The following is a 15,692-nucleotide window of genomic DNA, read 5'->3' on the forward strand; positions in this document are numbered from 1 at the left end:
GGATCACATACAGAGAAAGTAAATGTCATTATGGAAGCAATGGATTTGTCAAGCACTCCCTTGAAGAGCCTCCATAATTCACTGCATTAGGATACAACACAAAATATGTTGTAACACAAAATATGTTTCACTAGGACACTTCTGTGGTGCAATCCCCTTGACTATCGACCAAGAGGAAAAATATTTAGTCTATTTCATGTAGAAAACTCTATGCATCTCAGAGGAATTCAGTCTTGGCAAAGCTGATAAGCTACAAGAAAATGGCTTTTAAATTTAACCATGCTATTGAATGTTGTGATGTTTTTTCACAGAATCCTCTACTACACAATGTAATAGCAGCTAATCACATGTTTTATATTACACTTTTCTGTAAAATAGGGAAGAAATGTATACATTGTGCTTAACAATAGTTTTTTAAAACTTGAGTATAAGATAAGTTTTAACAATAGCTTCTATGGGTTTATTTTTAATGCTAAAAAAATAAACACTTGAAAGAACAGCTTTTTTATGTTCAAGGGTGGGAAATATCTCACTGAGAAAAGAGCCTTTAATATGCATCAAAGGAAAATGGAATTCTTTCATATATTAAATAAAATGTATTGTTGATTGTTTCATTATAAAAGCAAAGGAGTTATATGGGGCTAAAACAGGTTAGACTGAAAACATTTATTAGGAACAAGATTACAATTAATTAACTCCAAAACTGTAGAATATCGGAGTAGGACATCAAAGTTCTATTTTATCTCTAAAAAATATATACTGTTTGTAAACACAACTTGCTTCAATGCTTCATAATGTGCCCTGTGGTTTTTATCATGTTTTAGGCTGTATTAACTGATGGATTGGGCTTACCCCAATAAAAGGCATCGAAGTATATAAAGTCTTTTTTGCCAATCAACCCATGCTCTACTTTTGAGGTAAGTCACCTCTCAACATTGCTTTAAGGCTGCATTCACAGTGGTTCGTTGCATGACACGTGGGTTATAATGAGTGTGAACTGCAATGGAGTCTCAACATAGACTTTACCCACTTCAGGGCTGCTGATAGTAGATTCTACAATGCATCTGTAACTCCTTAACTCTGATGCGGTGTAGAATATACGCCAACCGCTGTTTGTGCTTCAGCCGCGATCACATGCACCCGATGGGGGAGACTCATCTGTTAAATGACATCTCCCCACACCGATCAGGAACCATGGCTATTGGCTCCTGATCATGTGCTCACTATTATTGACGCTGATTGAAGTGATCAGTATTCCGAAGCACAGCGGGGGATCGGTCCAGCAGCTCTAACCTCTTCTTGTTCCCCAGTGAGCTTTGTTTCCCTCCATGCAGGTCGACATCAAGGCTCCGGCACTACACTACCCATAGTGTCAGGACCCGCTTGACAACATCATCAAGCTGAGATCCGGCACTTAGTGGCAGTTTGAGGCTGGATGCCAGTCTGAGAGGAAGGCTATTCGTTTCTAGGGAGGTGAGCAAATACCCACATGCCAATCTGGACCTTTGAGGAAGCCACTGACCACTGGAAAGCTATGGGGGGGGGGGGGGGGGGTGACACTTAGCACCTGAGGGACAACCAGAGGGCCACTGACCACCCGGGGGGGCACTGATCACCTTGAGGGCAGCACTGACACCTGAGGGACTACCAGGGAGGCCACTGACCACCGGGGGACCACTGACTACCAGGGGGGGGCAAAGAAAGACCAGTTTGTCTATATCTACAGTGGTGTGAAATGATGTATGTCAGCGCTCCTCCTCTTCAGACTCTGTGCTCTATAAAACACAAACAAATACACTGCACATAGTGCATTACTGCCAGTCAATAATTCCCAAACTTTGTGAACCCTTAAAAAACACCCAGGGTGACAAATGGTGCCTCTGTGCCAAGCCCAGTGCGTAGTGCCAAACTGCTCACCAGATGGTTGCCACCTCAGACAACAGGTGGATCTAGCGTTTCAGTAATAGACCAGGCAAGCAGCTTTCCATAAAAGTTCAAACTCTTTAATCCAGATCAAACTTGTAAAAACACAAATAAAATGCTCATAGCGTAACACGTAAAATCAATATGATTCAGCCTGCGCCCCAAGAGCGCACTTACGTAGCAAGAAGATTATTGGGCATATCGGGCTCAAGGCCCAGTGGTGACACTCCTCTCCGGGTGGACTCGGCGTCCCGCAGCTCCCCCTCGGGGTGTCCTCTCACAGTTTCTGTATGGTCAATGCGACTGCTTAGCACTTCCGCATTCCGTGACGTCAGACGCACCTGGCTCCGCCCTACGCGTTTCGTCCGTGCGGACTCATCAGGGGCCCCTGATGAGTCCGCACGGACGAAACGCGTAGGGCGGAGCCAGGTGCGTCTGACGTCACGGAATGCGGAAGTGCTAAGCAGTCGCATTGACCATACAGAAACTGTGAGCGGACACCCCGAGGGGGAGCTGCGGGACGCCGAGTCCACCCGGAGAGGAGTGTCACCACTGGGCCTTGAGCCCGATATGCCCAATAATCTTCTTGCTACGTAAGTGCGCTCTTGGGGCGCAGGCTGAATCATATTGATTTTACGTGTTACGCTATGAGCATTTTATTTGTGTTTTTACAAGTTTGATCTGGATTAAAGAGTTTGAACTTTTATGGAAAGCTGCTTGCCTGGTCTATTACTGAAACGCTAGATCCACCTGTTGTCTGAGGTGGCAACCATCTGGTGAGCAGTTTGGCACTACGCACTGGGCTTGGCACAGAGGCACCATTTGTCACCCTGGGTGTTTTTTAAGGGTTCACAAAGTTTGGGAATTATTGACTGGCAGTAATGCACTATGTGCAGTGTATTTGTTTGTGTTTTATAGAGCACAGAGTCTGAAGAGGAGGAGCGCTGACATACATCATTTCATACTGTCTATTGCTGGACTCTTTTGTGATAGCGCATACTCGTGCTGATTATATGTGATTGTAATTTGTATATCTGGGCAAGTATAGGATTCAATTTATGGTATTAAGGCAAAACTTTTTGGTCTAGATAGAATCACGGGCAGGCGCAGTTTGCATACATAATATACAGTGGTGTGAAAAACTATTTGCCCCCTTCCTGATTTCTTATTCTCTTGCATGTTTGTCACACTTAAATGTTTCTGCTCATCAAAAACCGTTAACTATTAGTCAAAGATAACCTAATTGAACAGAAAATGCAGTTTTAAATGATGTTTTTTTATTATTTAGTGAGAAAAAAACCCTCCAAATCTACATGGCCCTGTGTGAAAAAGTGATTGCCCCCCCTTGTTAAAAAATAACTTAAAGGTGGTTTATTACACCTGAGTTCAATTTCTGTCGTCACCCCCAGGCCTGATTACTGCCACACCTGTTTCAATCAAGAAATCACTTAAATAGGAGCTATCTGACACAGAGAAGTAGACCAAAAGCACCTTAAAAGCTAGACATCATGCCAAGATCCAAAGAAATTCAGGAACAAATGAGAACAAAAGTACTGTTATTGAAATCTATCAGTCTGGTAAAGGTTATAAAGCCATTTCTAAAGCTTTGGGACTCCAGCGAACCACAGTGAGAGCCATTAGCCACAAATGGCAAACACATGGAACAGTGATGAACCTTCCCAGGAGTGGCCGGCCGACCAAAATTACCCCAAGAGCGCAGAGAAAACTCATCCGAGAGGCCACAAAAGACCCCAGGACAACATCTAAAGAACTGCAGGCCTCACTTGCCTCAATTAAGGTCAGTGTTCACGACTCCACCATAAGAAAGAGACTGGGCAAAAACGGCCTGCATGGAAGATATCCAAGGCGCAAACCACTTTTAAGCAAAAAGAACATTAAGGCTCGTCTCAATTTTGCTAATAAAACATCTCAATGATTGCCAAGACTTTTGGGAAAATACCTTGTGGACCGACGAGACAAAAGTTGAACTTTTTGGAAGGTGCGTGTCCCGTTACATCTGGCGTAGAAGTAACACAGCATTTCAGCAGAAGAACATCATACCAACAGTAAAATATGGTGGTGGTAGTGTGATGGTCTGGGGTTGTTTTGCTGCTTCAGGACCTGGAAGGCATGCTGTGATAGATGGAACCATGAATTCTACTGTCTGCCAAAAAATCCTGAAGGAGAATGTCCGGCCATCTGTTCGTCAACTCAAGCTGAAGCGATCTTGGGTGCTGCAGCAGGGCAATGACCCAAAACACACCAGCAAATCCACCTCTGAATGGCTGAAGAAAAACAAAATGAAGACTTTGGAGAGGCCTAGTCAAAGTCCTGAGCTGAATCCTATTGAGATGTTGTGGCATGACCTTAAAAAGGTGGTTCATGCTAGAAAACCCTCAAATAAAGCTGAATTACAACAATTCTGCAAAGATGAGTGGGCCAACATTCCTCCAGAGCGCTGTAAAAGACTTGTTGCAAGTTATCTCAAATGCTTGATTGCAGTTATTGCTGTTAAGGGTGGCCCAACCAGTTATTAGGTTCAGGGGGCAATTTCTTTTTCACACAGAGCCATGTAGGTTTTTGAGGTTTTTCTCTCACTAAATAATAAAAAACATAATTTAAAACTGCATTTTTGTTCAATTATGTTATCTTTGACTAATAGTTAACGGTTTTTGATGAGCAGAAACATTTAAGTGTGACAAACATGCAAAAGAATAAGAAATCAGGAAGGGGGCAAATAGTTTTTCACACCACTGTATATATATATATATATATATATATATATATATATATCTCTATATATATATATATATATATATATATATATATATATATATCACTTAGTAGTCTTAAGTAGAGATGAAGTTATTGCTGGTTGAATAGGCACAGAGCTAAATCCTCAAAACTGGTCTGGTCCTTCTATATTGGTAGTGAAGTGATTAATACAATGCCTGCATGCGGCAAGTTAGAATAATGTGATCTGTTACAATGCAATTCTTTGAACAGGTCTATGGAATTGTATATGCAGTGAGCTGACACAGAATTAGCCCTTACTCTTTGGTTATTTTATCCAGGTGCCTCTACCCCATTGTGCATGTAAAATGAGTGTAAACAATGTTTTTGAATTGCTCTCTGGGTACTACATTTTAAATTCTACAAGTGCAGACAAGATTAAAATTGAACCCTTTCTAGAATCCATAATGTGATTCTCTCATCATCACTATATACACATGCACAATGGACAACATGTCAATACAACTCAGCCTTCCTTATATTAAATGCAACAAATTGAAAGTTAAAAACATTACATTACAAAGATATTTGTAATGAAAGTCCTTTCTCCAATGTCATCAAGCATCATCCACTATGTCCTATCCATCATGATATGGAGATGGCTTATTTAGGGAGTTTGCCTGGCTTACTGCTAATGGTACCAGACCTATAAGATCCTCTCTTATACATAGCATGTTGGTGGTGCCTCCTCCTTTACAGGGCCTGGAGAATGAGACCAGTGGGACACACAGCAGGTGACTTGGATGCATTGCATTGATTTTCACAATGTTCATTACATGTTACTGGATTTGAGGATATGGATAGGCACAAGATCCTCCATATATCTGCTGGTTTTAATGAGTTTTGTTTAGGCAGGAAGTGAAACAATTACAGTGCACATTGTTCATGCGAGTATACCTGCTTTATTCAATCCACTTTTTGGATTATGCCTTGATTAAAAAAAGGCCTGTTTTGGTTTAGAAACTTAGATGTTGTGCAAATAACAGTAAAACACTCAAAATTAACGTGATTGCTGCAACAGCAACACAAATATACCACACTGGGTATTTAGCAATCGCACTGTATGCACAGCACTCTGCTTCTGTGACCTTGGGTTAGCTTTGGGGTTACTGCATAATGATACCACACCTGTTTACTCTCAACAGCCACACCGGCTCTTCAACGACACCCTGCCACAAGCCTAATGGCAGCACTGGGCCACTTACATTTTCCACGCTTCTCCTGCATTACCAGTACTTGAGTCCAACTCCCCTCCAGCACTTCCACATCAGCAGCTTCCCTGCTGCAACAGGCCTGGCAGCCCTCATGGCTGCACGGCCTTACAGGAGCCTTCTTGTTCCACACACAGCCCAATGCATACTGAGAGATGCAGCCTTTTATGCAAATAACACATTAACCCCCTCTCTTTCAATACACGCCAGTCCTGGATTCCAAATAAATCTGCACGATATTGTTGTTGCTAAGGTGCAACAACTGACATTATCCAGGACTTTCTCATCCAAATTCAAACTAGAAACCAGAAGACATTTGCTCTGACCATCACAGCTGCATATTAGTAATTTTGAAATCCAAATGAATGTATTAGCTGTTAAGCTTCATATACACGCTAGATGAAACTCGGCTGTGGCGGCCAATAATGACCCTCTCTCCCATGAATTCAGCATGTGTACAGCAGGCCCTGATGCTCCCAGATGCCTCAGCCAGAGATCAGGATGGTGGATCGATTTGACCGAGTGCCACCCGAGAGCATTGTTCTCCCCACTTACTCCTCCTACGCCCGTGTCTGTACAGCTCCGGCCCTTCAATGTCGCTGAAAGGAATTGGGAACTGAGATCCTGCAAGGTGAAATGCCTCGTACGTGTGTACATGGCTTTAACCTTTGGCAAAGATGGAGAAGATAATGGATCCCGGGACAAGGCCGTATGATTCACCATCAGAGGACTTGGAAAGAAACAAGCATGCACACCTTCAGTTTATGTCATCTGTCAGGATTGAGCTGGATCTTGTGGGTGACATAGTGGGTAATGAGCATGGTACAAACATGTCACTCTGGTATAACAGAATACCGCATACTGTCTCTTTGGAGATGGGAGTAGGATCTATGGCATAGCACACAATGGTGGGAAGAGTTAGAAGGGGAACAGTGCGCTCTAACAAGAATATCCATAATTCCAGAACTTTGGGTGACATGTCAGGGAGGATTTATATGCTAAATGGCCCCCTCAGCTAAGTTCCATCTAGCATGTGTATCTAGAAAGATAGGAGGAAATTTGATAAAGACCGAACCAACCATTTGCTACCTATAGAGAATAATTGGCCTGATGCACCTGCTAGCAGTATGATTGCCATGCAGAGGCAGCATTACTAAAGTCGCTGGAGTACCGCCCATTAACCCATTAGCACCATGCATATTAACAGTTTGTTGTGAGTGTTGCTATGGTAACACACATAACTATAGCAACATGCACATTACCTCGCTAATGGGCATGGTACGGATGGATTAATAGTTGGTGCATCAAGCCCAATGTCTGGTGAAGAGTTGAAAGGCAGTGGCTTCAATTCACTAATGCTATTTAGTTAAAAAAAAAAAATTAGGTTGGTAAAATACAGCATTAGGTATTTTAACCTTTCTTCCAAATTTACTAAAATTTCCACACATGTGATAATATTTCAGTAATAAACTGAAAATGTTACTTGAATCCACTAAGACCTGCTCGGTAATGTAGAAGTCTAACCTACTTCCACAGTAGGTCTCTGCAGTAAGCTGTGTTTCTTCTCTGATAAATGGTCTCCATGAGCCATTGCTGCTCCAGTCTTGTAAGTAAATGCTTCCTGTATTCCTTTAGATATGTATGCTTGCCACTAGAGGTCCCTCTTCTGTGTATCAGTTTAGAGATCTGCACATCTAAAGGGATACAAAAAAGCTTCTTTGAATGTCTCCTTCTGCCCGGCAGTGCATTGGAGTAAAGGGACCCTGAACAGAGAAAATAAACAGAATCTGGACGTGGAGCTTTCTCCAGCCCCCGTAGCCTGTGAGGTCCCTTGGCATTTTCTGGGTCCCCTCTAAAGTCTCGCTGGCGTAAGCATCCTGCACATGCGCGGATTAGACTTTCAAGAACCGTGCAGGACGCTACAGCGGCCAGCATGGTGACGCGCCGGGTGCACGGACAGGCCACGCATGCGCAGCTTCAGCCAAAGATGCCAGATTAACAGAGCTGCCAGCGAGCTACAGGGGCCTGTAGGAAGCCCCAGGTAAGTCCACATTCTGTTTATTTTCTCTGTTCAGGGTCCCTTGAAATGAAGTGAGTAACAGGAGCAGGTGGCTCTTCCTATTGTCTGTCTCCTTTGTCTGTCCAGTTTACCGAATGCAGATTGCTAGTTACCGGCAGGTCCAAGATGGTCTTAATTACCAAACATTAGCATGCCCTAATCTTTGTGAATTGACATTAATTGAAGTATTTACCACGCAAGTTGGTAATTTACCTCATTAGTCTTTAATTTTACTTTTCAGTGCAGTAAGAGCTAGTGAAATAGTGTTTGGCATCATGTTTGGTAAAATCAGCTGTTTTCTGCTTTATTGAATAGAATAATGCTTAGTCAATTATATCCATTGTTTATGGGTGGCAGCTTCAAAGGGTAGATAAAAAAATGTGTGGTGAAATGTCTTCTTCATTTTGTCATTAGGCGCACCAAGGGCAATTTTGTGTTATAGATGAGGCCTCAAGCTTGCTACAGATGATCGAATGGGAAATTAGTGAAGACACTGAATGCTGTAGATATATTGTTGCAATATTTTGAATGAGGAGAGAGGGCAGTGGCTAATAAATGCTGTTTAGTATATTGTTGCTGTGCTGTGTGTACAACCGAGGATGGAAAATGCCACTGGAAAGGGATATAAGTTAAACAAAAAATAGCGCAACAGTGAGAGATGTGGAATGAGATGAGAAAGAGATTTCAGTGGAGAGCATTTGTTCAGAAAGGTAAGTCAAGTATATTAGATTACCGTATATTAGAGTACAGTCTGGAGGAAAGGCATGGGGAGAATCGCAGAGCTGTACAGGGAAGAGGTTTTCATACAGTGAAGTATGTGGCAAAGCTAGATGATGAGCAGGAAGTAGGCGAGTAGTTATGTGCTGTAGCTGGAAGTTGAATGTATGGAATATTTCTTTGGATTGTGGGACTGTAGGATGTGAGCATAGAGAGGTGTGATTGCTTGGCAGAAGAGAAGACCATTCCTGAACTCATGAAACATGGATATGATGGGAAATTTACAGTGCTATGTAGAGATGGCCCGAACAGTTTGCCGGCGAGCAGTATTCTGCGAACATGGGCTGTTCGCATTTACAGCAGACATTTTACGTGTTTGATTCGCCACCTATACATCATCATTGAGCTAAACTTTGACCCCTTACCTCACAGTCAGCAGATACATGGTAGCCAATCAGCTAGCACCCCTTCCTGGACACCTGTCCCCCCTATCAAAAAGCAGTTATGGTGGCCATATTGGATTAATTCTCTGGATGGGCGAACATCCAGATGTTCGGGTTCGGGGGGGTTCGGCCGAACATGCCCCCGATATTCGGCATGTTCGGGCCGAACCCCGAACCCAACCCGAACATGTCCCTTTGGGGCCCCTATAGGGTCCCAGCATAAAGGGAGAGCATGCCCCGAGCGCGGGGGGGGGGGGGGGGCGGAAATGCCCCCCACCCCTCCCCGCTAAGCTCTCCCTTCTGCTGGACCCTATAAAATTAAATAGAAGTCCCCCAAAGTACCTGTAGCAGACTGGCAGGAAGAGGACAGGAAGCGGGCAGCCGGCGATCACAGGCGCTAGTACCATCTGGTACTTCCGCCCTCTCTCTGACGCACTTCCTGTTTACATTTGTAAGTCGCGTCAAGAGAGAACAGAAGTACCGCAATGACGCGTACGAGGGTACGTGTCATCTCGTACGCGTCATCGCGGTACTTCTGTTCTCTCTTGACGCGACTTACAAATGTAAACAGGAAGTGCGTCAGAGAGAGGGCGGAAGTACCAGATGGTACTAGCGCCTGTGATCGCCGGCTGCCCGCTTCCTGTCCTCTTCATGCCAGCCTGCTACAGGTACTTTGGGGGACTTCTATTTAATTTTATAGGGTCCAGCAGAAGGGAGAGCTTAGCGGGGAGGGGTGGGGGGCATTTCCCCCCCCCCCCCGCGCTCGGGGCATGCTCTACTTTTATGCTGGGACTCAAGAGGGGGCTTTGTTCGGCCGGACACGGCTGTGTTCGGCCGAACACAGAAGGCCTGATCGGGTTCGGGCAGCGTGCCCGAGCACCCTCCCGAACACCATGAGGTGTTTGGGGGGTGCCGAACCGAACCCGAACAGTGGCGAACACTGTTCGCCCATCACTACTGACTGTTAGTGAGAGCAGGGTCAGACTTGCTGCAGATAGGTAGGGAAAACATTAGCTAGGCCTGTGTCATTGTTCCTAACTAGCTGTGAAAGCAAACATCCCTTTTGAGGGCTAGCACATCGGTCTCCTGTGTTTTTTTTGTGTGTGAAACGCCACAGCCCACCACTGACACCGCTGTGTGCATATTACTGCTGTTGCTACATTAAGTTGCACGCAGAGTACCACTCCAGTGCATTATTATTTCACTGTATTCAGATAGTACTATTGTATATCTCTGTGTGAGACACTCCACAGCCCACTGACATCCAGAGCTGTGCATAATGTGATTTCTGCCCTTTAGGGATTAAAACATGACTCTGCGTCAACTCGGTAATTTTTAGTGGGACTTTTGGCATAGATCCCCCTCCGCCATGCCCCTGTTCAGGTGATAGACCCTTTGAAACTAGTTTTCCATCCCTTTTGTGGCCAGAAACAGTGTTTGTAAGATTTAAAATTCGCCTGCCCATTGAAGTCTATGGCGGTTCACCAGATTCGCCTGTTTGCAAACATTTTTCGGAAGTTTGCATTCGCCGTTCACGAACAGAAAATTATATGTTCGCGACATCTCTAGTGCTATGTTTTGAATGCCTGCAAACCTGCTAACTCAATAGCCTTTCAGCAGCCCTTGCTATCACCTACATCCTCTAACCAGCCAAGAGCAAGACCTTTCTAATTAACTCAGTTCTGTCTTGATGATGTTGTATCGTTTCTGGTTTAATAAATGGGAACTGTTGTGAGTACCTCATTCCATCAAAATATGTGGAATAGGAATCTCCATTGTGCCATCTTTGCCTTTACAGTGTGTCTCCACTCTCAGAAATAGGATAGTATTTCTTTCCATTTGGCTTAGCTGAAATCTAATAGCCTGTCGATGTTTTTATTATGAAATTTGTTTCCAGTATTTTTATTGAACAAATTTTAAATTAACAATACAGAGATTGCGTGTGACTATAAGCAATCATACAAAACATGAAAAAACAACACTGTACAACCCAAGAGAATTGTTGCTTATGAAATATTTTCCGGCAGCGCTTCAGCCTCTTGTACTGCATATCACTATTTCTCTTCACTCTATTTCAGAAAAACATTCAGAAGTGTTCACAACTTAACAGCAATAGAACAGTGAAACTATAATAGGACTGTGTGACGATAAGCCAGAAAGCTGTTGCCCTGGTTCCAGAAAGAGAGAAGTTACCTAAACTGCTGTGGGGAGGAATTTTAAGGGGTTCCACCTGATCCAGCCATAAGTTTCAGAAATTTGGCAGAGTTGCCTTGTCTACCCCTGGGAATTTCAGTAGGATCCATGGCTCCCATACCTTTATGAATTTCTTTTACGTGTCTCAAACGATACTTGTTAGCTTTGGATGCAAACTGCTGCATGAGTGCCCACTGCTCTCCTGCCTTACCCTGATTTGCATTCCTTTAGCTCCTGTAAGGAAACATGAGAGAATGGAAGTGGTAGACTTTTACCCACTCCAAAGGACACGACAGAACCAACGTATTACCATTCAACAAAGAGATGTATTTATATACTCCACGATTTTTGCAACGCGTTTCACGCGCTTTATCAGGCAATGAGATAAGAGTATACAGCAAATGCCGTCCAGGTCTGTGCCACCTCTGAAGTCTCTGTGTCTCTCATCATAGCTCTGCTGGCTGCTACTCTTCTGCGATCCCCTCCATAGTGGCTGCCAACCCGGCCAAGTCGGCAACTTCTGCGCACCTGCGAGTGGTGTGCATGCACCACTTGGGGCCACGCTCACTTGGCCAGGAGCATTATGCACAGGTGCAGTACTACTGTAATGCATGTAACGCATACGCAAAAGCCTATGGAGGGGACCACAGAAGAGTGGCTGCCAGGGAGCTGCAACGAGGGACACAGAGACTTCAAGGGGCTGTAGGAAGCACCAGGTAAGTGGATGAGCATTTTTTATTTTTCTCTCACGTATCCTTATACACACATTTGGGGACTGTCACCTGGCAGGAATCGGTACCCGACCAAGGGAAAGTGGTTTGGGGCCATAATGGGACAAAATAATAGCATCCACAGCTAAGCGACAGCTTGAACATAGACTTGTTGACCAGGAATAGGCAATGGAGCCAGATAACCTAAACTGTGAGGCATCAATTAAAAGAAAGATTAAACATGGAGGGGCAGCACAAAGCCAGGGCTAATAGATTTTGCTAAAGAAAGGGACAGTAGCACCCTCCAAATTCTTATTTTATGCTGAATCAGGACTACTAGTCTCTTCTGACATTTCTGTATTGTGAATTATAATGAAATAGCTGCTTGAAAATGATGTAGTCTGATAAGACGGTGGTGTTCAGCATTTTAATATTGCACTTACTAAGTTTGTCATATCTGTTCCAAAACCGTCATATGTAGAGATTAAGCAGCTCTGGATAAACAGAAATGTGTCAACATTTCTGTATAGTCTCCACCCTTTATACAATTCATATGCAATTAGATTATTTTTATAGATGTGAATATTAAATAGCTGTATTTGAGGCATGGCCCTAAGCTTAATGCAAGGTCTCTAGTGTCTAAACCATCTGCTTTTTGGGCACCTTCCAAAAAGAGATTCCTATTGTAATCCAAACCTAATCCCCTGTACTAACTGAAACTAGTACTCTGCCCCAACAATAACCTTAACAAATTTCCCCAAACACAAGTGCTCCAGGGAAATACCGGGATTGGGGAAAATACTATCAAGAAGAAACAGGTGGGGAATCACTGGACACCATTAAACTCTCACTGTAATTTTTGTATCTTGACATCACTTAGAAAGTGATCAGTAACGTAGCTGAAGACTTCCAGATCTGCAGTGAGGGAAAAGAGTAGGTGCAATTTAATATTAAGTTATTGAAAACATATTCTTCTGTTTCGCTATTACCTCATCTTGCTTCTCTAGCCAGTTGCTGTTCCTATAACTGTCATCAGATCAAAAGCTCAACTTTAAGAAGGGAATGAATTAAAGTGTTCCTAAACTCAAAAATTATCCTTGCCACAAACAAAATGGAGGGTGACATGACCCTACTCTTTTGAATTTAAAGTGTACATGAACTATGGAGGCCTTTTTTAAATAAGACATTTGCACCTTCTTGTTTTATTCCTTTATAGTCACATTTCTCAGATTGCCACACTTCCTTTGTTGAGGCTTTCAGACAGAGACTGCTATAGCCCAGCCTGTGAGAGAAGTTTGGTTAACGATGGACACTTCCACAGAATCGGCAATCTCCTCAGAAAACAGACACAGAAAAAAAATAGTTTATTAGATAATTATCCATTTTTTCACTAGTTGTTAGATGATTTACCTATAAATACCCTTCTTACTTGCCAAAAGGTCAAGGAAGTAGCATGACTAAAGGTGGCGTACAGTATTTTTCTGGAAAGAATTGGTAAGTGGGAGTGATTAGTGTATATGAGTTAAAAAGGAGCACCCCCAGCTTCATTTTTTTGTTTAAATAATTTATTTTAGCATTTATCACAACTTGAGAGCCAATCCCAGAAGAATCAGGTTATAAACCTTACAACTTACTTTTAAAATGGGAGAAAAGGAAGCCCGCACGATGTCCTAAAATCCAATCCTTTATTGTGGACGTATCCAAACTTGATCACACATCTTCACACACCTCTAACTGACATGTTTCGAACCAACTGGTTCTTAATTAATCATAGCTGAGATGACACGACACACATTTGTCTTATATCTCACTAATCAATCCACACAGGCCAGAGCTATTTCCGCTCCCCCAAAAAACATCCAAGGTCGGGCCACTTACTACAGGAGACAGAGGAAGGGTCGCAGGAAAGACAGGAGGGGAGGAGAAGGAAGACAAGACGGGCGGGTTTAAAACATAGGGCGAGTGCATCTAGGTTGGGAGGGACTGGGGTGCACGTGTGGTGAATCTTTCCCGACATGAGCTCTCTGATATGGAAAGATGTGTTTTTGGTAGGGGTCTCTCCTTTGCACCCACTAACCATATGAATGTGTTTGACACTATTGTCGATGTCAATAGATTTGTGCGGACCCTTTTGTTTCGAAAACACTTTTCTGGGTGTAACATGGATAGAAGCGGGGAGTTGAGGGCTACGACCGGTGTTTCTGATATTGGAGATTTTGAAGAGTCTAGTGCGAGATGGGCTTTGGATTGCCTGGCCTCTGAAAGCACTGCATTAATCTCCTTAGATGATGTCAAACCGGTTTGTGCCCGAAACCCAGACTTCTACCCTATAGCCAGTAGGACTCACCATGTTGAGACCTTTCAGGAGCTGGTGGAAAGGGATCTGGTGGAATTGGAGAGTGCTCGAAATTGTGGGAGTTCCAATATGTCGCGTCGCGAGCGACAGGCCCTCCTTGATCTTAAAAATAATTCTAATATTGTCATACGGAATGCAGACAAGGGGGGGGGGAGCGTTGTCGTTCTCGATAGCAACAGCTATAGAGCGGAGGCTCTGAGACAATTGGGGGATCCTGCTGTGTACAAAAAATTGGGAGGAGATCCTATGAAGGTTTTTCAAAAATAACTTTTTGATCTGTTATCCCTAGGACGGAGTTTGAGGGTTTTGGATCAAAAAATGGTGGACTATCTGGGAGTTACTCATCCAGTTACCCCGATCTTCCACCATCTCCCCAAGATCCACAAGCCGGGCGTTCCCCCAGAGGGTAGACCCATTGTGGCCGGAATTGGATCTCTGGGGGAGCGCCTGAGTGAGTGGGTCGATTCGGTGTTGCAGCCCCTGGTAAGACGTCTTCCAGGTTTCATTAGGGATACCAAACACCTTCTTTCCAGTTTGAAAAACTTTATTTGGAGGGAACAATATTCATGGATAACTATTGATGTTAAGGCCTTATATTCATGTATCCCCCACAGCTTGGCCATTGAGGCCATTAAACATCATCTTGTAAGATATTCCGCCTACTCTGATGATCTCCAGACCTTCATTTGTTTGGCCGTCGAGTACCCTTCTGGCCCGCAACTATTTCATGTTTGATGGCGGCTTCTACCTCCAGAGGTGTGGCGCCTCCATGGGGGCGAAATTTTCCCCGTCCCTAGCCAATCTCTACATGGGGTGGTGGGAGGAGTGCCACATCTTTGGGGGGTGGGAGTCGCCTTCTGGGGAGTGTTGCGTGGTACGGGAGGTACATCGATGACCTTGTTTTAGTGTGGAGGGGGGTCCCTGAGGATATCCATACATTTATGAAATATCTCAATACCAATGCTCTTAACCTACAGTTCACCTTCAGCTGGGAAACCAGCTCTATTGATTATTTAGATGTCACCCTGGTAGGGGATCCTGTTCAAGGGAGGATATATACCAGGACCTTTCGGAAGCCATGTAGTGGTAACACCACCCTACGAGCCACAAGCTGTCACCCAGCACATACTATCCGCGGGGTCCCTGTGGGTGAATTTACCAGGGCCCGCTGGAACTGCTCGGAGGCAGCTTGGCTGGGGGAGGAATTTGGGAAGGTTGAGGATAGGCTACTTGAGAGGGGTTACCCCAGATGGATGATTAGGAGGGGCAAGGTGCGAGCTAACTCTA

At 44.0% G+C, this 15,692-nt stretch overlaps 1 protein-coding gene across 14 annotated transcripts in view; it reads left to right on the forward strand.

Annotated features, from left to right (window-relative positions):
* The window catches only part of THRA (thyroid hormone receptor alpha), a 1,122,562-nt gene that overhangs the window by 379,666 nt on the left and 727,204 nt on the right, over positions 1 to 15,692 (forward strand). For all 14 annotated transcript variants that reach the window (XM_068262452.1, XM_068262453.1, XM_068262433.1 and 11 more), the window contains one exon: positions 825 to 917. The gene's annotated coding sequence lies outside the window, so the exon portion shown is untranslated. The remainder of the gene's footprint in view (positions 1 to 824; positions 918 to 15,692) is intronic.

The sequence above is a fragment of the Hyperolius riggenbachi genome, chromosome 12, assembly GCF_040937935.1.
Source record: "Hyperolius riggenbachi isolate aHypRig1 chromosome 12, aHypRig1.pri, whole genome shotgun sequence".
NCBI lineage: Eukaryota > Metazoa > Chordata > Amphibia > Anura > Hyperoliidae > Hyperolius > Hyperolius riggenbachi.